Source organism: Felis catus, chromosome B2 (genome assembly GCF_018350175.1).
Source record: "Felis catus isolate Fca126 chromosome B2, F.catus_Fca126_mat1.0, whole genome shotgun sequence".
NCBI lineage: Eukaryota > Metazoa > Chordata > Mammalia > Carnivora > Felidae > Felis > Felis catus.
Genome location: NC_058372.1, coordinates 23,949,996 through 23,973,978, shown reverse-complemented (window position 1 = coordinate 23,973,978; position 23,983 = coordinate 23,949,996). Strand labels below are relative to the sequence as shown.

Sequence of the window (23,983 nt, the reverse complement as noted above, 5' to 3'; positions counted from 1 at the left end):
TTTTTTGTGTGTAAAATCTATCACTGATATGTGATGTTTTCAGAGATTTATTGTGGGAATTGTAAATTTACAATATCATCTGGACCTTGTTAAAACAAAAAAAAAACAAAAGGGGGGATGAGTAGGAAAGGTGGATGGAAGTTAACTAAAAGTGGACAAGCAGTGTCAGTGAACCCTGTGGTTTCCCTGTAGGTCACTTGTCATTTCAATGTCCTGTATTCATGTAGAAGTAAGAGGCACAGATAACATGGTGCTTTGATTCATAAATCCAGAGGATGCTCTTCAACTCACAGATATCTCAGCTTTTACCTGTAAGGACAGAGGATTGTCTATATACAAATAGCCCCAAGGCCCCAGAACAGAATAAGTGATAATTATTCTTGATCTTATAAGCTTCCTGATAAACATGTTGACAATCAATGTCCAGTGTAAAAGTGTCAGTGTAGCAAGGTGGGAGCATGGAGTTTGGGGCAAGACCGCCTGGGTTCAAACCCTGTCTGTGCCACTGTGACCTATGAGATCTTGGGCAGGTTGGGAACCTTCTCTGAGCCTCCGTTTTCTCATCTACAAAATAAGAATAATAATAGTATCTTCCTCAAAGTTTTATTTGCATTCAATGGGTAAATATTTGCAAAGTGCCTAACCCATAGCAAGTGCCATATAAATACTTGCCAAATTAAAATACATTCATAAGATGCAGGACTTTCTTCATTACCTGGTTATCTCATCCACTGTCAACCACGACCATTGACTGGTATAAATCTGTATCTACCATTTAGGCCTTCTCCAGAACACCAACTGTTTATTTCCAAGTCCCTATTGGCTCTCTCTACTTGGTTGTCCCACCAACATGGCAAATATAGTAAGTCCAAAACTAAATAACCTTGCCCTGCTGATCTGTTTCTCTTCTCACGTTCCCTTCTTAGTCATCAGCATCATCAGTCCCAGTAAAAGAAACCTGGAAATCCTCCCAGATGGCACTCTTCACTTCCCTTCCCCTTTTTCCCAGCTTCCTTGCTTCCCTGATACATGCCACCACCCTTCCAATAAGACCAAACCTTGACCAGTGTTCCCCTTTCATACCCATCCTCTGTTTCCTTTCCCTCTACTACTTACTGCCTTGGTCCCAGCCCTCTTTAAGTTTCCTAGGAAAGAAGAAGGGAGAATGGATGCTGACTTAGCAGTAACAGTGCCCACTAACAAGCAGTACAAACACATTCCCATTACTGAAAACAAACAGCTCTCATCCCAGCAACCATGTCACACTGAAGGCTGGTCTCTCACATCATCTTTCCAATGATGGGAAGCACAGCTCCTTGATGCTGGAGCCAGGGGACAATGTTGTCTGACTGCTGAGAAAAGACCAATAATGTAAACAGCCACTATGAACAAGAAACTATGTGAATAAGGATTTTGGAGTAGAGCCCAGTCAGGGTAGAATAAATATATTCTGAAAACGCAGCCTATCTCAGTCCCCCTCCCTTTTCCCTTCCCTGTATAATTATTTGAATAAAGAGTATGTGAATTTAAAATGTTAAAGATGTAGGCAATTTTCTCTTTCAAAAGTTTTGGATAAATTTTCACTCCCACCAAAGTGGTGATAGATGCAAGTTTCTCCAAACCTGGGCCACCAGGGCCAACATTGGCTGTTATTAGACTTAAACTTTTGCCAGTCCAATGGGTAAAATCTGCACACTATGATGTTTTAATTTACATTTCTTTAATTATGAATAAAGTTGAGCATCTTTTCATATGGTTAAAAGTCATTTTCATTTTTTCTTTGCATGCCTACTTATGCCCTCTGTCCGTTTTTGGTTATTGAAATGGAAGATTCTTTCTTTTACTGATTTGTAAGAGCTCTTTCTATATTAAGACTATTAACTCTTTGTGATATGAATTGCAAATAATTTTCCCTTTTTGTCTCTTACTGATTTGTAAGAGGTCTTTCTATATTAAGACTATTAACCCTTTCTGATATGAATTGCAAATAATTTCCCTTTTTGTCTTTTCCCCCACTTTTTGTGGTAGATTTTGCAAGACAAAATTTTTTGTTTCTACATTATAAAATAGATTAATCTTTTTTTATGATGTATTGATTTTGTGTTTTGCTTGCTTAGAGCTTTGATGACTCAAATTATTAAAGTCTGTATAAAGAGTGTTACTGGTAATGGTTACTCCCTCCTAGTCTTTGGCCCATCCAGTCTGGCTTCTATCGCCATGAGTTGAGCATCTCCTTCAGCAGGGCTGACACTCAGGTGAGTCCTTTCATGATCATTCCTTTGTCATAAACTTAAGAGTTAATCATATGCCAGACACTGCTTTGGCTCTGGAGACAGTAAGATTCAGAGGTAGGTAAGATCTAGCCCCTGCCCTCCAGGAGCTCAGTTGAGTCATGTGAACAAATACATTGCATAAAGTATATGATAAAAGTCTGCACAGGGTAGAGTGGGGACAAAATAAAACATAAAAAAAAACAAACAGCTGAGGAAGTTTTATAAAGGTGATGCCCTTTGATGTGAGTCTTGAAAGTAAAGGTTTCCACCAGGTAAAACATAGAGTGAGGAACAGAATTACAGACAGATGACTGAGTGCAGCAGGTGACTGAGGCAATGGGAAGTTGATTACATATGGAGTGTTAGTCAAACAAACAAATATAATGAGAATTATAGGAGCCACGTTTCCTACTTTTGGGGTAAGAAGTTACAAATGTGGAAAGGTAAAACTAGTTTGAACCCTGTGGTCTTGTTTTGGAATTGAAGACATTAGTGTGAATTGGAGATATACACAGAAAGAGAGATAGATATATGTATAGAGATATAGACCTTCATAGAGAGATACATGTATATAGAAAGAAATATACATTTCTCAACATCACTCATGATCAAGGAAGTATGAATCAAAACCACGATATCACCTCACACCTGTCAAAATGGTTAAAATTAACAACACAAGAAACAACAGGTGTTAGTGAGGAGGTGGAGAAAGGGGAATTCTCTTACACTGTTGGTGGGAATGCAAATTGGTACAGCCTCTCTGGAGAACAGTATGGAGGTTCCTTAAAAACTGAAAATAGAATTGCCCTATGATCCAGCAATCATACTATAAGGTATTTATCCAAAGGGTAGAAAAATACAGATTCAAAGGGGTACATTCACTTCAATGTTTATAGCAGCATTATCAACAATAACCAAACTATGGAAAGAGCACGAATGTCTATCAACTGATGAATGGGAAACGAAGATGTGGTGTATATATTTATAATGGAATATTACTCAGCCATCAAAAAGAATGAAATCTTACTATTTGTAATGACATGGATGGAGACAGAATGTATTATGCTAAGCAGAATAAGTCAGTCAGAGAAAGATAAATACCATATGATTTCACTCATGTGTGAAAAACAAAACAGATGAATATATGAGAAGGTGGGGGGGGGGAGAGAAGAGAGGGAAACAAACCATAAGAGACTCTTACTAATAGAGAGCAAACTGAAGGTTGATGGAGGGAAGAGGGTAGAAGATGGGCTAGATGGGTGATGGGCATTAAGGAAGGCACTTGTGATGAGCACTGGGTGTTGTATGTAAGTGATGAATCACTGAAACCAATATTGCCCTGTATATTAACTAAAATTTAAATTTAAAAAATTGGAAAAAAGAAATATATATTTCAAGGTCAAAGTAAATACAGACATAAATGCAGGGATATATACCAGATACATTCCCTTGTCCTGTCTTCTAAGAGAATATAGAAGCCATGACACCCAGTAGCAACAAGAACATTTAGTATCTAAATTTTGGCTTCTAAGTATCATCCTACACTGAATCAAGCCAGGATTTCTTGAAGAAATGGCTGGTTTTATGATTCAAGCAGGGAAAGGACAAGATGAGCCTGGAATATCTTTTTTTTCTATCAGAAGGAAAACAGTGCCCCCCAAATTAGGAAACATTTCAAAAGGACACAGAAGCCAGCTTAAAGAGGCTCCCACTGACAAAATCAGAGATAATTTGATAATCAAAATAAATAGTGATAGTTACAGATCATAGACCATTAAATGAAATAGAAACTCATGAGTCCATACTGACATTATATATATAAATATGTTTAAATTTGGATGTGAAAGTATACATTTACATTCAAGGTACTTCCATACAAAATTTTTATTAATTCCACAGGAAAATGGAGTAACTCTGCAGTACAAAATCTGGTAGATAATGACTTTAATCAAGTGATCAAAATAAGCATTTTAATTAAACAGATTGAAATCACATGCCAGATGATAGGATATAAGGAAATAAATACAGTATCATTTTTGTGCTATTCCTGCCAAAGATGGAAAACTTGAATCCAATACTGAGGAAATATCAGATAAATTCAAATTGAGGGCTATTCTATAAAATCACTGGGTTACCTCCTTTTAAAATGTCTAAGTCACAAAAGTCAAGAATTCTGTAAAGGACATTATTGGGATGAGTAGTAAAACTCAAATGGAGTCTGTGGGTGAGAATTTGTAAGAGAATGTGCTTGTTCACAAGAAACATGCACTAAATTATTCTGATGGATGGAATTTCAGATTGACAAATTACTCTCAAATACTTCAGAGAAAAAAGGCCTCGTACTGTTTTGCAGTTTTTCTGTAAATTTAAGATGGTTTTAAAAACAAAAAATATAAATAAAGGAAAAAATGTGAAAATGTTTGTCTTAAGGTACAAGAAGACCATTGCAGGAAACTTCTAGAAAAGTTGTTCTTCTCCTGAATAGATTCTTTCTCTTCTGAATAACATTGGACATTGAGATGAGATCCAGAGTGGTGTTGCTACAAGCTTAAGAGGAAAACAGAGCTAAGAGGAACCAGGCATGTGGGTCCAGAGCCACTGGATTAAGTCAGCCCAGAACCTAGCCTTTCCTTTGGACTTCCAGGTACAGAAATCATTAAAATTCCTTACCATTTAAGCTAGTTGTGTTGGGTTTTGAATCATTTGCCACCAAAAACTTCCTGACTTGTTCATAGTCATTGAAAAAGTGTTCTAGGATCCTCTAACAATGAATCATACTCCCATTTTAATAAATCCTTTCCGTTTATAAAATACGTACGTGGAAATCTTGCTTGTGAGTAAATTAAGTGGATCCTGTTTACTAACAGGAAATATGTGCATTGGATATCTTCTAGAGCCTGTGACTTTCAGATTCCAAGAAAAAAGTGGACTAGAGAGTAAAGGAATATGCTTAGTTCATCACAGTGGGGCACACTCAGTAGGACTGAGTGGAGTAATCATATAACTAAGTTGAAGACAATCCAAGACAATTTTTACAAATCTGCAAGAATTTCCCCCAGTCTTTCCTTTTCTTCCTAATAGCCTTATTTAATTCTACTGAAAGTTCTGTTAATTTTACTCTTCTGGTAATATCTTATTATTCTTTCTTCAGAAACCTTGAACAACTTACCAATACATAAAAGATAAAGTCATGACCCTCAAGGTCCTTCCTAAGCAGATCCCAAACCACTTTCACATCTGTTCTCTTTCTCAATATACCTTATTCTCCAGCCATGCTGTTCATACCGGGCTATGCTATGTACTAGATGTTTGTGTTCCCCTCCCACAAAATTCACATGTTGAAATCATAGTCCCTAATGTGATGGTATTAGGAGGTGGGGCCTTTAGGAGGTGACTAGGTTATAAGAGTGGAGCCATCATGAATGGTATTAGTGCCCTTTTAAAGAGAGCATCCTTGCCCCATTCTGCCATGTGAAGGCACAGCAAGAAGATAGCTGTCCGTGGACCAGGAAGCAAGCTTTTACCAGACACTGATAAAGGCTGGCACCTTTGTCTTGGACTTCCCAGCCTCTGGAACTAAGAGAAATAAATTTTGGTCCTTTATAGGCCACCCAGTTTATGATATGTTTTAAAATGCTTATTTATGTTTGAGAGAGAGAAAGAGAGAGTGAGCTGGCAAGTGGCAGAGAGAGAAGGAGACACAGAATCCAAAGCAGGCTCCAGGCTCTGAGCTGTCAGCACAGAGCCTGACATGGAGCTTGAACCCACCAACCGTGAGATCATGACCTGAGCCGAAGTCAGATGCTTAACCGACTGAGCCACCCAGATGCCCCTATGATATTTTTGTTATAGCCTGAACAGACTAAGACAGGCTACATTTCACTGCTGAAGAAGAAATTTAGAAATATGGAAGGGGAAAAAACTAAACACTGAGGTTTTGTTTGGAACTGAAGACTTTGGTGTGAACTCAGAGATTTCAATATGTGTAGATGGATATAGAAATAAACACAGACAGGGGCACCTGGGTGACTTAGTCAGTTGAGTGTCTGACTTCGGCTCAGATCATGATCTCACAGTTTGTGAGTTCAAGCCCTGCATAGGGATCTGTGCTGACAGCTCAGAGCCTGGAGCCTGCTTTGGATTCTGTGTCTCCCTCTCTCTCTCAGCCCCTCCCCAGCTGGTACTCTGTCTCTCCCTCTCTCAAAAATAAATAAACATTAAAAAAATTAAAAAAAAAGAAATAAACACAGACATAAGTGCAGGTGTATATCAGGATCTATTCCCTGTATACTGAGAGGAACTAGAAGCAATAATCCCCTAGTAATCAATGAGAATACCTACTCACAGGAATCATCATGAACTTTTACTTCTTTATGCTTATTTATGCCTGACCCTACCAATTCCTGCATTAAAACACCTTTGTTATGCTCAGTCTATGAAAATTCCACTGAAATTATAATATATAAAGCACCAAATATATGCCATCAATTATTATTTGTCCCTGCCTCTCCATCAAAGTCTAGCTTAAATGTCATCTCTCTTGTGAAGACTCCTCTGGAATATGCAGGCAGAATTAACATTTCCTACCTCTGCACGTGGAAGATTTCCTATACTTTTCATGTAACATCAGTTCACCATTCTTTGTAACTATGATAATTGTTTACAGGCCCATCTCCCCACTATATTGTGAAATTATGTGGGTGGGATCTGACTTTTTGTTTTTCTTTGTCCCCCTAACCCCTGGCACAGGGCCTGGCAATATTAGGTGCTCGGTGAAGGCGTTTTGAACGAGATAGAGTCTTTCTCCATGGAGTAGACTGAAGTTAATTGGCCTGCCTACAGAGCTAATCCCTGGAGCTGGCCTAATTAGTAATGGGCTATACCCAAGGAAGCCATTCACAAGGAATCCAGGACAAAACCACCAGAGCTCTTTTTTCCGGCCCTATTTCTGTAGAAGACTATTTCACCTTGCTGGATAGGAGGCAGTCTTCAGAGAGGTGACTCACCTGCTTCACAGGTCTTTCTCAGAAACATTTGACTGGATGCTTTGCTTTTGCTGCAAAATAAGCCACACTCTACAGCTGGAGATGGTGGACGCATGAAATGAATGTTCACCTTTCTTATGACAGCTTCCTTGGAGTCCGGCTGGGCTGGGCAAGCTCCCTGGTGGGGTGATGAAATGACCAAATTCTGTCTCCCCAGGAAGGAGGTGCGACTCCAAATATGTTGTGCTAAGGAAAGTTCCTAATCAGCTCCTGGGGTTTTCTTCGCTCACCAGGCAGACAAGGAACAGCTTTAAAGAGTGCTTTGCAGCCCGAGAATCTTGGTAGAAGAAAATGGTCAATCTTCCCACAGGCTTTGACCTTGACAAAGGCCTCTATTAGTTTTCTATTGTTGCCAGAACAAATCACATAAAGTTGTAGCTCACATTTATTATCTCACAATTCTGTAACTCACAAGTCTAGGTACGGTATAGCTTGCCTGGGTCCTCTTATTAGAGTCTCACAGGGGTGAAATCAAGCTATCAGCAGAACCACATCTCTTAGGAGGTGCTCTGGAGAAGAATCTGCTTCCAAGCTCACTCAGATTATTGGCAAATTCAATGCCTTATGGTTGCAGAAGTGAGGTTCCTTTTCCTTTGCTGGCTGGCTTCAAGAGGGGGCCACCTTTTTCTCCTCGAGTCCTCTCTTGAGTCCTTGAATATGGCTCCTACATTTCAAAACCAGCAAAGACACATTGAATCCCTCTCACAACGGGAATCTCCCTGACTTCCCCTTCTGCTGCATCTCTCTGACTCCATCCAGAGAAAGTTCTCTACTTTGTAAGGGCCCAGATGATTATATTGGGCCCACCTGGATAATCTCCCCTATCTTAAAGTGAGTAGGTTGAAATACGTCGGCAAACCTCCTTTCGCCAAGGAAGGTATGCCCAGGTTCTAGGTATGAGGCTGTAGACATCTTTGAGGAACCATATTGGACCTATGTATGACAGAGCTCTACATTACAGGAGTAGGATCCCACCTGCATAAATACAATTGGGCTTTTTCTTGGTAGAGCACAGCTGGTTTTTGATTTGCAATATGTGGGGGGGAAAACTTTTAAATATCCAAATATAGAAAGTCAAGGCCTTTGAGTATGTTTCTGAGACATTACTGTTCATCTTTAGGCTTATGGAATTGCACTCACAGCCCATCCTGAACATTTAGGAGCTCCTGAGAATAGGTAGATTCAGGAGGGCCAGGATCTGGAGTCCAAGAGGTGCCAAAGGACCATGTGAGAACCCAGTATTAGAACACATGGCAATACCAGGGGTCAGTTATTACAGGACATGAGCTTAAAGTTAGGTCTAAAACAGGCTGACGAGGAGATGCAAGGCAAAATCCCCATTTGGTGATAGCTCAGATGAGGCCTAGGGTCTAGGGTCATATCTAAGCCAAGTGTTATAAGCAGCTGATAGACACAAGTTCTAATGGAGGCCACAAACCTCCATTAGCATCAGAAATGAGGAGACCTAGTTGCAGGTATCTGATACAGTAAAGGAAAATTGAGGTCCAAAGAAAGGAAATCCATTCTTGGAAGAACATGGGTAGTAGGCAAGGATGATATAATAAGGAATAAATGCAGGAAGTGGATTTCTAGGATCAAAGCAAGTCCAACAATGGGAGCAGGGGATTAAGAACAGATAAGTCGTATAGTGCCTATGCTTTGAGACTGAATCTGATCTAAGGGGGTCTGTGGCAAGGATAACACTATGGGGGAAAAAGGAAGCCAGTTACATGGTGGCAGGCCCTGTCCCTGTTTCAGGCACTGGAGATATAACTACACATGTCACATTTCTTCCCTCAAGGATTATATGGTTTAGGAAGCAATAATTCATTACATGAGAAGAATCAAGAGAAATAAGCAGCAAGGCCGTGGTGGCATATAGAAGGAAGAAGAAAGGATTCTAGAAGAATCCTTGTAAAGACCTAATGGTCAAAGAGGAGTTAGGTAGTCTCCAGATGACTCCAAACCTGGGGCAAGACTCAGAAGGGGGAGAGATCATGGCCTTTTAAGAGTTAAGCAATCAATCAATCAATCAACCAATAAATAAAGTTTAGCAAGTAATTTAGTAAAACCAGAGTATATGTCATATGAGGTCTACTTTCTTGTCACTAAAAACTCACTGTCCAAAGTTTCATTTTCACTGCTAGCATTTGAAGAGAATTTAAGGATGTGTTATTTCAATGACAAGGTTTGAAATTTCCTTCTGTGTTTTGGCTAGAAATTTCTCTCTGCACCCTCTCTCCACCATGGGACAATGTCAGAATTCAAGACTAAGCCTATTAGCCTGGCATTTTCTTTCAGCACTAAAATTGCTGGAGCCAAACTGATCTTCAGACCCTTCCTCTATTTGCTGAGGTGCAGCTCACCTCTTACCTTCCTGGTGGCCTCAGGTGAAATCATGACTAGTACTTGGGCTCATGTTCAGAAATGATTCTCAGACCACCTGGCACATCCTTATGTTTCTCAGAAATAACTTCTGGCTACAGAGACATGTGCTTTATTTTCTCTGCTGAACATGATTCAGTAGTCTACTTCCCCTCAACTTGTCCAGTTCTGGTCCCTGTTCAACCTGAACTAGCAGGACAACCATTCAACAGACATGGTCCAAAGCATAAAGCCATGCATTGCATTGCACCGAGTCAGAGATGCTAATTGTCTGAAACTGTTGAACCAGAATACTAAGATAAACTAGAATACTTGGGGTTTAATCACCTACTTCAGAGTAGTTAATTATCAAAGAGAAATGTTGTTCTAATGTTGTACCCTCTGTTTCCTATGTGTTTTCTAATGCTGAGTCAAGAGAATCCTATATGGCAAATAATCATCATTCTTTCCTTTATCTAAATAATATTCAAACATCCCTAATAAAGATATCAAATACTTCTTTGAAGTTTCTATGTACTTAGAATTGTCTATGTCTTGAACTCATCCAAACTTTGCTGATAGCACAGATGACCAAAGTAAGCAGGAATGATGAAGTTAGTTAGGGGCTCTGACTCTGAGGAGTCTGCCCACTCCTGCTGGTTTCTTCTCCTGTCTGGGTGCAATCATAGGAATGAAGGACTAGAAATCTGTAGAATTGCCATAACTAAGGTTCTGTACTACTTAGGGTTCTTCAGGGAAACACAACCAACTAGATGTGTATCTACACATATGTTTATACATATATTTATTATATACATGTATTTATGTAAATGTGTATATATAATGTAAAAATAAATAAATAAACAGACACATATTTATGTATAGATTTATTTTGAGTAATTGGCTACATGATCATGGAGACTGCCAAATCCAAAATTTGCAGGATAAGCTGGCAGTCTGGAGATCCAGAGAAAATCCCATGTTGCATTTCCAGTTTGAAGGTCATCCGTATGGAAACCCAGGGAAGAACCCATGTTGCAAATGCCGTCTGTTGACAGAATTCCCTCTTGCTTGAGGATGGTCAGTCTTTTGTTCTTTTCTTTAAAATTTTTTTAAATGTTTATTTTTGAGAGAGAGAGAAAGAGACAGAGTGTGAGTGGGGGAGGGGCAGAGAGAGAGGGAGACACAGAATCTGAAGCAGGCTCTGGGCTCTGAGTTGTCAGCACAGAGCCTGATGCATGGCTCAAAGTCATGAACTGTAAGATCATGACCTGAGCTGAAGTCAGATGCTTAACCCACTGAACCACCCAGGTGCCCCTCTGTCTTTTGTTCTATTCAGGCCTTCATCTGATTGAATGATGCCCACTCATATTATGGAGGGAAATCTGCTTTACTCAAAGTCCATCAGTTTATAGGATTAACCTATAATCCTAAAACCTATCCAAAAACCTATCCAAAAATACCCTCACAAACACATCCAGAATAATCTTTGACTACATATTTGGGCACCATGGCCTAGCCAAGTTAATATATCAAATTTACCATTACAGCCTCTAATTATATGTTCTCCTTTTCCTTTATTGACAAAGGCCTCAGGACCAACTGGTTTTCCTCTCTTCTTTAATGGCTGTCCCCACCTCATGGTCGCCTCTGGTTCTTCTGCTCCCAAGACTGGCTGAAAATCCTTTCCAACAATCCTGAAGACAGGCATATAGGACTATTTTGTTTGTGAGGTTTTTCAGCTGATAAAGCCCAGGAACAAACAAGATACAATAAAAACTACAGATGTGGAGATTCCAGGCTTAAAAAATCATGCTTGGTTTTTCCCATCTTCAACCCAGTTCTTGATTCCCTTTCTGAGGTAGTAACTGGAACTGTCTGGCTTCTGTTGTCTATGTATCTCCTTGAAGGTAGATCTTATCCAACTACTGGTCTCTGACCACCTGAAGTTCCAACAAGGTAAAACATACCCCAATGCAAGGGCCTTTGATCTGAGGAAGATTGCTTGCATTTATGATGAAATGTTCAACTCCCTGCTCTTCAAGCCCTGTTCTTCAAGCAAGAATATTCCCTTGGGTTATATTCTCCCTGGAGTCTTGTCCCTAGAGAGGAATTTATAAAATCCTTAGACACTGTGTGTAACCATTTCTAACTGGGCAGAAAATAAGCTATTCGTCCTCTCTTTTCTGCCTCTCACTGCATACCAGTAAAGTCGGGAATTTCCACCTTTTCCAAAGAAGAGAATGCTGTTGTAACTGTGTTGAAGCCCTGAGCCCCACCCTCTGGCTCAGCCTGGTCATCAGCCCAGACCCAGCTCCCAGTGCCCCCCTTTTATCCCTGTCCCCTCCTCTTTCCAAAGCCAAGTCAGATGGACAAAACAGTGGGAAGTTTTGGCTTTTTCTCTCCTCTTCTTAATTGTTTGGACTCTTGTATGAATTTTACTGTCATTATTCAAGAGAAGGGAAAAATAGGCCAAATCTTAAGAATGGCAGAAACCATCAGAAGAGGGCACAGTGTTAAAATATGTGTGGAGCCCTTATTACATTTATTTTTTTTTTCTCGTGCCTTCTTTTCCATCTCATCTCCACTGATAAAGATGAGTCCATGACCTCACCATTTGATGCCTCCATGACCCCAGCTACCTTCTCACTGACCTCAGTCTCACTGCTCTCTCTACAAACCCTCTGCCCTTCAACCCATCTTCCATATGGCTCTCAGGATATTATTTCCTAAAACATCCTCTTCAGAGAGATGTACCCCCATACAAAACTTTCAGTGGACTCCCAGTACCTACCCCAGATTTTCCACAATCTGACCACAATCTTTCCACAATCTGACCCACCTTTTCCAATATGTCTACACACTCTCTCATGGATTCATTGGTTTATTTATTCTCTCTATTAGATTTATCTAATAGATTTATCTATTCTATCTAATAGATTTATCTAATAGATTTATCTATTCTATCTAATAGATTTATCTATTCTATCTATGTGCCAGGTCCTAGTGATACAAATCTCTGTTCTCATGGGCTAACAACCTGGTCCGGAAAGTGGAGACTCCAATAAGTCATTTCAATTAAGGAGGCAAGACAAGGCACCAGGATCCTCTCCCACATTTGTGTGAGCAAAACCTCTGTTCCCACTTGACTGGTTTCCTCATTGACCACTGAAAAGGCAACACATTCCTTCCTCTGAACATTTGCTCAATGATCACCCCTCTCTGTCCTGTCCTCCCACCCCAAATCCTATCTGTCCTTGAAGGCCCACATCATTTCCAGCCTGTTCCATTGCGTTTTTTCTGACCATGAAGCCCACACGGAGCCATCATTTCTGTGTAGTCACAAACACTCATAATGAGCCCACAGCATGGTTCTGAGCAGCATTTGATGCCCTGCAATCGGCATTCTGCATTCCAATCTATCATGAGGGAATAGTCATCCCCAATCCTCTTAGCCAGGGTAGCTCATGTTGGGGGGGAAGCAAGAAACATATCCCTATCCACCCCTTCTCCAGCCCTCAATGCTCTAGGCACTACACATATGCCACCTTGTTTCTGCATAGCCTCTCTGCAAATATTGATTACATCTGCTTTGCAGCAGGGGAAAGACTAAGGCTATAAAAGGTAAAAGTAACTTGCCAAAGTTCACCCAGGTGGTCTGATTGACTGCAGGATATGCCCCCAGGTCTGTCTCCTGAAGCACTCACCTGCTTTTCCGGCCACTACTGCCTCCCTGGTCAGCACCGCTGAGGGTCAGAAGCTGCTTCCTGTTCAAGGGGGAGAAGCATGGTGGGAATCCCAGAGCCTGTACTTGCTGACTTTCTAATTAGGGACAATATTCCCTCCAGCTTCTGCATTGCAAAATACAGGAAAAGTTTCCATGCCTGAGCACATGAAGCCTCAGTACCCCTGCTCAGCCTCCCCCAGCCCTGCCTCACAAGCCTGTGATCTGACCTGTGTTGTTACTCATCTTCATTCAGAGGCAGACAGCATAGCATGATGACAGTGTGGCTCACAGGGAGCAGAGAAGGATGAAAAGAAGTAGCAGCCATGAGCGTGTGCTGGATCGGGGAGGCTGACTATGACACTATGCTAGAGTCAGAGATTCAGATTCCAGCCCTGTCTCTGCTGCAATATTAAAAGGTGTCATTTACTGTATGCTTATGTGTCGGCCACTGAGCTAAACTCTTCACATGTTCTGTCTCATTTAATACTCTAGTCACTAGAGGCTAGCTCTTCCAGTGACATCTTATTTCACTGGGTGCCATGTACAAGCTTTCTCAGCTTCTCTGCAGAGCCCTTGGGACAGGCTGTGTGTTTGAGGCTGTCAGGTTCCCCTGGGCCCCAAGTAAAGCACAAAAAACGGACATGTCACTGAAGTTGGAGACATGTCCAGATGAGGAGGAATTCCAAACCAGGGCAAAGAAATTCTTTCTCCACTTCCTGCAGATACACACATGTACCGCCACCTCAGCCAGCCACTCCTTCATTCTCTACCAGCTCTTACAGCTTCTTAGCCATTCCCACAATGTCTCTATTATTCTACTGGGCCGTGGAGAATGTGCTGATTTCACCCTGTATCTACACATACACACAGATGCACACACGTGCATGCACACACATTCTTACTCATAGAACTGAAGGATGGGAGTTCTGGAGGGATACTCAGACATTCTCTAATGGGCAATAATAAAAACATCCTTCTATATCAGAAGTGTTTCTCCACATTAATCCACTCAAAAAGTTAAACTAGGAGTTTGAACTGGCCTGTCATTTCCAAGATCGTGTCTCTCATTTCCCTTCTGATCCCTGTCTCCCCAAGATTCCCTGAAGGCAAGACAATGGTTTATCCTTATTAGTAATGCTTCACAATTTATTTTCACATTTATCAGTCTAGCAGAATACTAGCCCACCCCAGAAGAACAACTCACAAGTTGAAGGTTGGGTGGAAGGAGGTCACATCAACCCTCCTCTGCCTCCCATTACCTTTGGATTCAAGATAGGGTTTTTTTCCAGCTGTATTCACAAATAAAATTGCATATTTTAAAAGTGTACAACGTCAAGATTGAAATATGTATACATTGTGGGGTGCCTGAGTGGCTCAGTCTGTTAAGCATCTGACTTTAGCTCAGGTAATGATCTCACAGTTCATGAGTTCCAGCCCTGCAGTGGGCTCTGTGCTGACAGCTCAGAGCCTGGAGCCTGCTTCAAATTCTGCATCTCCCTGTCTCTCTCTCTCTCTCTCTCTCTCTCTCTCTCTCTCTGCCCTCCCCCACTCACACTCTCTCTCTCTAAAAAATAAATAAAACATTAAAAAAATTTTTTTAAGAAATATGTATATAGTGTGAAATGATGACCACAATTTAGTTAATGAATACTTATGTCCATCATCTTACATAGTAACGACTGTGGGTGTGTGTATGTGTGTGTGTGGTGAGAACACTTAAGATCTAGTCTCTTAGCAACTTTCACGTATACAATAGTGTTGTTAACTATAGTCACAATACTGTACATTATATCCCCAGAACTCATTTGTCTTATAACTAAAGTTTGTAGCCTTTGACCAATCTCTCCCTATTTTACCCCTCAGCCCTGGGCAGCCACCATTCTTCTCTGTTTCTAGGAGTTCAAATTAATTTTTTTTTGGTTAAACTTATAAGTGAGATCATACAGTATTTGTCTGTGTCTGGCTTATTTCACTTAGCACAATGCCCTCAAGATTCATCTGTATTGTCATGAACAGTAGGATTTTCCTTTTGTGGCTGAATAATATTCCATATGTGTATGCATCATACATTATATATACATGCATACATATATGTATGACATACATATATACATATGTACATACGTATACATATGTACATACATGTGTACATATGTATACATATATGTATATGTATGTATGATACCATTGAAATTTTGATAAGGGATTACCTTGAATCTGTAGATTGCTTTGGGTAGTATGGACATTTTAACAATACCCATTCATCTGTTGATGGACACTTGGGTTTCCATATCTTGGCTATTGTGAATAAATCTGTAATTAACTTGAGAGTGCAGATATCTCTTTTTGAGATACTAAGTTCATTTCCTTCAGGTATGTATTCAGAAGTGGATTTTCCAAATTATATGGTAGTTCTACTTTTAATTTCTTGAGAAATCTCCATTCTGTTTCCCATAGTGACTACACTAATTTATATTTCCCCCAACAGTGCACAAGGTTCCTTTTTCTCCACATCTTTACCAACACTTGTTGTTTTTTGTCTTTTTGAAATCTTTTGTCTTTTGAAATAACAGGTTTAGGTGATATCTCATTATGGTTTTGATTTGCATTTCCCTCAGGATGAGTGATGTTGAACACTTTTTCATGTACCTGTTGCCTATTTGTGTGTCCTCTTTGGGAAAATGTCTGTTGAGGTCCTTTGCCCAGTTTTTAATTGGTTCTCTGCTTTTTTTGCATTTGCATTTGCATTTGCAAAAAAAAGCAGAGAACCAATTAAAAACTGGGCAAAGGACCTCAACAGACATTATAGCTTCAAGACATATCAGATCTAGGTTGTTCAAATGGTTTCTCCCATTCCATAGGTTGTCTTTTCATTATGTTGATTGTTTTCTTTGCTCTGAAGAAGTTGTTAGTTTCATGTAGTCCCTCTTCTTTATTTTTGCTTTTCCTTCTTGGGGTTTTGGTGTCATATCCAAAAAATCACTGCCAAGACCAATGCCAAGGAGCTTTTTCTCTCTTTTCCTCTAGGAGTTTTATGGCTTCAGGCCTTACATTTAAGTCCTTACTGCATTTTGAGTCAATTTTTTGTGAGTGGTATTGGGGGCCCAGTTTTGTTCTTCTACATGAAGATATCTAGTTTTCCCAACACCACTTGTTGAAGAGATTGTCCTTTCCCCATTGTGTGTTCTTGGCACACTTGTCAAATATCTGTTGACAATATATGTAATGGGCTTTTTCTGTGCTCTCTATTCTGATCCATTGGTTGAAGTGTCTATTTTCATTTCCCCTACCATACTGTTTTGATTACGATAGCTTTGTAATATGGTTGAAATCAAGAAGTGTAATATCTCCCACTTTGTTCTTTCTCAACACTGCTTTGGCCATTCAGGTATTTTGTAGGTCCCTAAGAGGTTAGGATTGCTTTTTCTATTTCTGTAAAAGATACCACTGAAATTTTGATAGGAGTTGAATTGAATCTGTTGATTGCTTTGAGTAGTATGTACATTTTGACATTAATTCCCCAATTTGTGAATATCAAATATCTTTCCATTTATTTGTATCTTCTCTAATTTCTTTTATCAAAGTCTTACAGTTTCAGTGCAGGCTTTTTATCTCCTTGGTTAAATGGATTCCTAAGTATTGTAAATGGAGTTGTTTTCTGTTTCTTTTTCAGATATTTTGTTATGGTATATACAAATGCAACTGATATTTGTATGTTGATTTTATATATTGAAACTACACTAAATCCATTGATTAGTTCTAACAGTTTTTTTTTTGTTTTTTTTTTTTTTGGTGGAGTCTTCAGGGTTTTCTATATATATTAGATTATATCATTTGCAAACAGAAAGAGTTTTACTTCTTCCTTCCTGATGTGGATGCCTTTTATCTTTTTCTTGCTCTGGCTAGGACTTCCAGTACTATCTTGAATAAAGGTGGCAAAGGTACACATCTTTGTCTTGTTCCTGATCTTAGAAGAAAAGGCTTTCACCTTTTCATAACTGAGTATGATGTTACCTGGGTTTTTAATATGTGATCTTTACTATGTTGAGGTACATTCCTTTTACAGCTAATTTATTGAGTGTTTTTACCATAAAGAATGTTGTTTCATCAAATGTTTTTTTTTCTGCATCTATTGAGATTATCATATGATTTTTATCTTTCATTCTATTAATGTGATTTAAAACTGATTTCCATATTATCAAAGCATCCTTGTGTCTTGGGAATAAATTCCACTTGATTATGGTATATGATCCCTTAATGTGCTGTTGAATTAAGTTTGCTCATTTGTTGTTGCGGACTTTTGCATCTATGTGCATCATGCATATTAGCTAGTAATTTTCTTTTCTAGTAATGTGCTTCTCTGGCTTTGATTCAATCTTGGTAGTTTGTATGTTTCTAGGAATTTTTCCACCCTTCTAGGTTATACAATTAGTTGGCATATAATAATTCATAGTAGTGTCTTATTGTCCTGTGATATCAATTGTAATATTTCTGATTTTATTCAAGTCTTCTTTTTTTTTTTATTTAGCCTAGCTAAAGGTTTTTCCATTTTGTTTATCTTTTCCAAAAAAGCAGCTTTTAGTTTCATTGATCTTATCTATTTTTTAGTGTCTATTTTATTTATTTCTGCTGTCATCTCTGTTATTTCCTTACTTCTACCAACCCTGGGCTTAGTTTTTTCTTCTTTATTTAGTTAAACTATAAAGTTAGGTGGTTGGAGATACTGTTTTTTTTCTAACATAGGCATTTATCTTTATAAACTCTCTTATAAACTGCTTTTGCTTCTTCCCTTAAGTTTTTTAAAAATTTTTTTAATGTTTATTTATTTTTGAGAGAGAGATACACACAGAGGGTGAATGGAAGAGGGGCAGAGAGAGAGGGAGACACAGAATCGAAAGCAGGTTTCAGGCTCTGAGCTGTCACACAGAGTCCAATTCAGGGCTCGAACTCACAAACCACGAGATCATGACCTGAGCTGAAGTCAGACACTTATGGAGTCACCCAGGTGCCCACCCCTTAAGTTTTGGTATGCTGTTTTCCATGTTTGTCCCAATATATATTTTATTATTTTTAAATATTTTATTTTATTTATTTTATTTTATTTTATTTTTTGAGAAAAACAGAGAGACAAAGCATGAGCAGGGGCGGCGGGGGTGGGGGGGGCAGGTAGAGAGAGAAGGAGACACAGAATCTGAAGTAGGATCCAGGCTCTGTGTTGTCAGCACAGCTCGATGTGGGGCTTGAACCCACAAAACATGAGATCATGACCTGACCGAAGTTGGATGCTTAACCAACTGAGCCACCTAAGCACCACTCAATATATATTTTTTTAATTCCCCTTTTGATTTCATCTTTGATCCATTGGTTGTTCAGGATTATATTGTTTAATTCCCCATATTTGTGAATTTCCCAGCTTTTTTTTTCTATTTATTTTTTTTGTCTCATACCATTGTGGTCCAAAAAAGATACTGTATATAATTTCAATCTTCTTAAACTTGTTAAGACCTGTTTTGTGATCTAACATATGACCTATCCTGGAGAGTGTTTTGTGTGCACTTGAGAAGAATGTGTATCATGCTCCTGTTGGACTGAATGTTCTGTTGGATCCATTTGGTCTAAAGCATAGCTGAAGTCCAATGTTATCTCATTGATTTTCTGTCTGGATGATCTATCCATTGTTGCAAGTGGGATTTTGAAGTTCCCTGCTGTTATTTTATTACTGTCTATTTCTCTCTTTAGATTTGTTAATATTTGCTTAATATATTTAGGTGCTTCAACCTTAAGTTCATATGCATTTTCTGTTATTGTATCCTCTTAAGTAATTGACCCCTTTATCATTATATAATGACCTTCTTTGTCTCTTGTTACAGTTTTTTAACTTACAGTCTATTTTATCTGATATAAGTATAGCTACTCCTGCTCTCTTTTGGTTTCCATTTGCATGAAATATCTTTTTGCATCCCCTCACCTTCAGCCTATGTGTGTCCTTAAAGCCGAAGTGAGTCTGTTACAGACAGCATACAGTTGAGTCTTGTTTTTCATCCATTCTCCCACTCTGCCAACTGATTGGAGAATTTAACCTATTTACATTTATGCTAATTATTGATAATTAAGGACTTACTATTGCCATTTTGTTAAGTTTTTTTTTTTTTGGCTGTTTTGTAGTTGCTTTGTTTCTTTTTTCTCCTCTTACTGTCTAACTTTGTGATTTGATAATTTTCCATAGTGGTATGCTCAGATTGCTTTCTTTTTATCTTTTGTGCATCTACTATAGGTTCCTACTTTGTCATTACCACAATACTTACATTAAACATCTAATAGTTTTAACAGCCTATATTAAGCTGATATTTAATTTCCATCAATACAAAAAATCTACCCTTTTACTTGCCCTTCCACACTATATTTTCGATGTCCCAGTTTATTTCTCTTTATATTGTATGTACATTAGCAAATTATTATACCTATAGCTTTTCCATTCTTTTATGTTTTAACTTTTATACTAGAGTTAAGTGATTTATATACCACTACTACATTATTAGAATATTCTGAATTCAACTACTTATTTTTACAAGTGAGTTTTATATATATGTTTTCATGTTACAATTTAGTGTCCTTTTATTTCTGCTTGAAGAACTTCCATTAGCATTTTTTGCAAGGCAGATCTAGAGGTGATGAACTCTCTTAGCTTTTGTTGTGTTTAAGAATCTTTGTCTCTTTCTCATTTCTGAAAGACAGCTTTGCCAGTTCAAGTATTCTTGGTTGGCCAGGTTCTTTTTCCTTCAGCACTTTGAATATATCACCTCACTCACTTCTGACCTATAAGGTTTCATCTGAGAAATCCACTGATATCTTGTGTATGGGGGGTGCTTTTGTATACAATGAGTTTCTTTTACTCTTATTGTTTTCAAAGGTTTCTTGTCTTAGATTTTTGAGTTTTATTACCATGTGTCTCAGTGAAATCCTCTTTGGGTTGAATCTCTTTGGGGACCTATGTACTTCATGTACCTGAATGTCCATCTCTCTACCCAGGTTTGGAAAGTTTTCAGCCATTATTCCTTTAAACAAGCTGTCTTTCCCCTTCTCTGTGTCTCTGTGTCTCTGTCTCTGTCTCTGTCTCTCTCTGTCTCAGTCTCTCTCTCTCTCTCTCTGTCTCCCCTCCCTTTCTCCCCATCCTTCTTCTGAGCTGTTCATAATACATATATTGTTTCACCTCTTGGTGTCCTCTAATTCACATAGGCATTCTTCACTTTTCCATTCTCTTTTTCTTTTGTTTTCTGAGTAATTTCAAAAGATCTGTCTTTGAGTTCACAGATTCTTTCCCTTGCTTGATCAAGTCTGATATTGATGCTCTCTATTGCATTTTTTTTAATTTCATACATTGAATTCTTAAGTTACAAATTTTGGGTTTTTTTAATGATTTCCATCTCTTTTTGAACCTCTCATTTTGTTCATGTATTGTTTTCCTGATTGCATTAAGTTTTCTATATGTATTCTCTTGTAGTTCATTGAGCTTCCTTAAACAATTATTATGAATTCTTTGTCAGACAATTCTCCATTTCTTTGGGGTGGGTTACTGGAAAATTATTGTGTTCCTTTGCTGGAACACATTTTATTTTATCTTGTGTGTGTGTGTGTGTGTGTGTGTGTGTGTGTGTGTTCCTTGAAGTCTTGCACTGTTGTCTTTGCATTGAAGAAGCTGTCACCTCCTCCAGTCTTTACTAACTGTCTTGGGAAAGAAATACCTTCACCAGTCTGTCCAGTTAAAGATTTTGAGGCTTTCTCAGAACTTTTCCTTTCTTGAACACACTTCACACTTCATCATGAAGTGCACATGAGCCAGTTAGGTGAACCACAGGTGAGGCATCCTCAGTGTCTTGAGGGTGGGCTTCCTAATGCAGTCTGTGAAGCATTTATTAGACTGAATGGCAAGAAGTTAATAGCATCCTCTTAATTAGTTCTGATCCCCAGTTGCTGTACCTCCAACCTCTCCCAAACCCTCAGAAGCATCCCGCACAGCTGGGGAAGTTGGTGCCCATTCATACACTGTTGTCTTTCCGCATGAGAGAAATGTAAGCCAAAGGAGTCTCTCTTGGCACTAAGCAATGCCAGCTTGGGAGAGGGGTAATGCAGGAAAGTGAAAATGTTTATCTTACCCTCTTCAATGCACCCAATCTCTGATTTTTTTTTTGATCCAAAAGAATGCTGGAACTTCCTCACTGGACTTCTGGACTCCCACAAAAGTACTTTCATCCATGAGTGACTGTCAAACCAATGTCCTGTGGAGGGATGACAGTAAGAAATTACCATTCTGCCATCTTGCTGACATCACTCTTCTCAGGAGTTGTTTTAGATTTCATGATTCTCAAATACCTCTTCTTCCCAGAGATGCCTTCTGCATATCTTTAGGGGAGATGGGATCAAAATGTCATTAATTCTAGGGGACCCTAAGCTCTCCTTTACTTTTTAGGATGTAAAAGACTTCTACTAATTTTATAGATTTGGTGACCTCTCTTCCTGTCAGTTCAAGGTAGATTTGATAATGAACATTTTCAAATGTTTCTTGAAAGCTTCCTCACTCTCATCTTTCTTGAGTTTATACTCTTGTTCCTGCTTTTCTTTTTCTCTCAGGATAATGTAGCAGTCAAAACCTAGTGCTTTGGGATTGACTTGCTTGGACTCCAACACCTGCTAACTAGATTTGTGAGCTTACTTCTTAGATGGGAAGATATCTGCTCAGGTGGATTAAAAATTAAGTAGGATAATGCTTGCAAAATGCTTAGCAGAGTGACTGACACATACTAAGAGCTTTTAATTGGTTATTTATTGTTCTTTTTCATGCAGTTATAGGCATTTATTGTTCACAATGCTTATCCACCCCTCCTCCCCACCACCCATCTGTTATAGGTTTTAGCTATAACCTGCAACAAAGACAAATAGTGTAGCAGAAGCCTATTCAGCAAGTAAGTTAACTTCTTGGAACAACTTAAAACTAGAAATGATGGGTTTCTTCACAGAACCCAGGATTGGCCCAAACCTGATTTGGAGCATAAATAGCTCTGGCTATGGGAATCTCAGGGCTAAGTGAATACAGCTAAAAGCCAAATAATTTCTTCATCTATGGAATGACAAAAATGTATATATCCTTTGATTTTGGCTCATGATGTCTTCTTTTTCCTTCTTCCTAAGCATTCACCTCTGCCAAACTTTGTCTACTCTTGCTCCACACTCTTCCCTCTGGAGCCAATCTACATACAGGGCTTACTTCCAGGTCTTTGTTTTCTGAAACTGTTGCTTCAGCCCCCACCTCTTTCCAGACCTCCAGTTCCAAATTTCCAGCTGTGGGATGCTTCCACTTCAATGTCCCACCAGCAGCACCTCAGACCTGACAAGTAGAAAACAACTCATTATCTGCCCATGCACACCAGCTTCTTTTTCCATTTGTGACACTCTCATATTCTTTGTCACTGGGTTTTAAAAACCTCAGCCATCGCTGTATCCACTATACCCATCAGTCCATTCTGTAGCAAATACCTCTTTTTTTTTTCTTTGAATATCATTTGCCCCTTGCTTTCCATGTTCTACCAGCCCTGTCTGTCTGGCCCTTCTCACCTCCAGCTTAGACCTCCTGTACCAGCCCCTTAACTCATTCCCTGGCCTTCAGCCAATCATTTGTCCAACCCAGCTTATATACTGCCACCAGGCTGTATACCTTTGACCCAGGCACAGTTCTGTATCACATCATTCATCTTCCTCATTGCCTATGAAGAAAACAAAGTGCACTGTCTCTGGTTCTACCATGAGCCTCCTCAATTCCTTTTCTTAACTCTCTCCCTCTAATTTTCCACAGACTCAGCCAAACAACCATCTCTTCAATCTCCAAACATGTTTGTCCTTGTTGCCTTGTGCCTTTACAACTTTGTCTCTTGAATCCAACTGCATCCCCAACCCTTATTTATTCTTCAAGGTCTAGCTCAGCTACTTTCCCTTTCACAAAGTCTTCTCCCACCTCCCAGTCAGAAATAATCCCTTAGAAAGTCTCATTTTTCTGAATTCTCAGAGCTCTTTGACCTCCTTTAGATGCTTTTAAGAATTTAATTCAACAAACACATATTTAACACAAATGAAATGAAAGAGAATTGTCCTTGGGGGCTGGGGGAAGGGATTGGAGGAGAGAACTGTTCCTCTTCTCTCAGTATCTCAGTCATCAGACCTATGAGTCAACAGCTCCAAGATATAACAAAGCTATTATAGAGTTGTGAAGAATGTGTTATTAGAGTAAGGAATTACTCAGCATCCCTTTCTCCCCCACACTCCCAGTGAATTTTCTAACAGGGTTTCCAAACACCATTGCATGAAGCCTAGGTTTCTGTGGGAGTTTTCCAGGTCCTATGGATTGTTTTGGAAGTAGAAGTAGGTTTTAGATATTTTTGTCTTCTTGATATTTTGTAAGATTTTGAGAGATGCCTCCCTTTATTATGCTTTATATATTGTGATAAGATTATTTTTAAATGCAATTCCTTTCTCTCCCTTCATTCAAATTATACCTACAAATACCCAGAAAAATGCTCATTTCC

At 39.0% G+C, this 23,983-nt stretch overlaps 1 long non-coding RNA gene across 1 annotated transcript; it reads right to left on the bottom strand.

Annotated features, from left to right (window-relative positions):
* Positions 1-10,554: 10,554 nt before the first annotated feature.
* Positions 10,555-23,408, bottom strand: LOC102899275. Its single transcript, XR_006597588.1, has 4 exons — positions 22,714-23,408; positions 21,563-21,685; positions 13,390-13,449; positions 10,555-10,781 (listed from the first exon to the last, which is right to left on the bottom strand). It is a non-coding gene; the product is annotated as an uncharacterized LOC102899275 (long non-coding RNA).
* Positions 23,409-23,983: the final 575 nt, after the last annotated feature.